This window comes from Alligator sinensis, unplaced genomic scaffold (genome assembly GCF_000455745.1).
Source record: "Alligator sinensis unplaced genomic scaffold, ASM45574v1 scaffold892_1, whole genome shotgun sequence".
Taxonomy (NCBI): Eukaryota; Metazoa; Chordata; order Crocodylia; family Alligatoridae; genus Alligator; species Alligator sinensis.
In genome coordinates, this window is record NW_005843161.1 from 24,581 (window position 1) to 26,221 (window position 1,641).

At 49.2% G+C, this 1,641-nt stretch overlaps 1 pseudogene; it reads left to right on the plus strand.

The window, feature by feature from the left end:
* Positions 1 to 205: 205 nt before the first annotated feature.
* On the plus strand, positions 206 to 913 carry LOC112548398 (annotated as a pseudogene).
* Positions 914 to 1,641: the final 728 nt, after the last annotated feature.

A 1,641-nucleotide genomic window follows, 5' to 3' on the forward strand; every position in this document is an offset into this window, starting at 1 on the left:
TACTCTGTTAGATTTATAACCCACCCCGTCCAAAAGGCTGTGGTGATACCTGTCAATTTTCATGGAGGCTGTTCTTGTTTCTCCGAAAAGTTTGAATTGCACTCAGTAAACAGCCGTTGCCAGGTAAAGATGGGAGGATGAAGGAATTAACACATTTATTGTCTTTTCTCATTTGTTTCTGCTACAGAAAGACAAGACCAAAGAAATGACCAATGAAATGACAAATATAAGGTGTGCCTGAGGGACCAGACATCGTACATCCAGTGATAAGACAATATGATGAGAGAAAAATAGTTGAGAGAGACTTAGGAGAAGAGAAGGCCAATGCCACAAAGTTTGTCTTCACAGAGAGGAAGAGAAGAGCCATCAGACTGCTGGGATGTGTGAAGAGATGGAGTAGAGGAAAACCAAGCCCAGTGTTTTCCCAGCAGTCACCTGGCCTTTCTCCAACAAGAAGCAGGCCACTGCCTCTAGGCAGAGAGTTTTGGGAAGAAAATCTTTCAGAGGCTGAAACAGCAGGCTGGCAATATTGCTAGTTTACACAGGCAGGGCATGTGCATGGGAGCTCTGTTTGAGCATCCCACAACAGACTTTCCTCTTAGACAAACTTACTTTCAGTACAAATCACCAAGAAAAGGCAACACATTACAAAACCATCTTATTAGGGGAGATATTTCTACTTACCTCAAACAAGATAGCCCTAAAAGAGGCATGCTTGGAAACTTCTTTTCATGGATCAATGTCCAGGGAAGAGTGCTCGGTTTGGAGGAACAAGTCCAAAGCAAAGGGCAAATGCCAAGGCTGCTTCAAGTCCCTCAGCTTGTACAACCCACATCAGGGGGCATCAGGAAGCCAAGTTACTACACAGGAGTTCTGGTGCTCAAACCTTGTACATCCTGCCTGGACACACTGACCAAGCCAAGGGCAGTCTGCAGAGTAACTCTACCCCAGATTGGTGGCCAGCATGCAAGAAAGCTCTTCTTTTCACTGCGCCAAAAGATATTTCCTGAAGTGGAAGTACTGCATAAGGCAGTGCGGGGAGCTCACAGCAAGCCCCTGCAACAGACACAGTTGAGCCTCAGCCCACGCAGTCATCAACCTGTATTCATGCTGATGCTTTCTCGGAACAAATATGTGATGAACTAATGAGCAAATTGGTCTCTTCACACAACCTACATGCTCAGGACAGCGCAGCCTCTGGACGTGAGCCTTGTGGTGGGCCAGTAGGGGGCGCTCCGGCATTGAGCCACCCACCTCCCCGCTCCCGACCACCTTCCAGGCTCCGAGTGCCTCCCTTAGGGTGCCTCCCGTCCGGCCGACCCCTTCCCTGGAGCACACCCGCTAGCCTGGGGTTCCCGCTGCCACCACCCAAGGCTCTGGACTCACTTCTGGCTCTGCGCACCTTGGAAAACACAGGCCTGATCGTCCAGTGGGTGCTAGACCCTATACAGGCACTTGGGGCACTTCCCCAAGTCAGGGGCTTATTAGGAAGCCTCCCTTAGTCCACAGACCTAAGGGGCCTCCTCGGCATAATTTAGACCCACCCCTCAATAAGTCTCCACACCGGTCACAAAGGAGAACTTTATTGATTACAGGGGTAGGGCAGAAATAGGGTAAAAGGTAGAGCAATATCATAGAAAT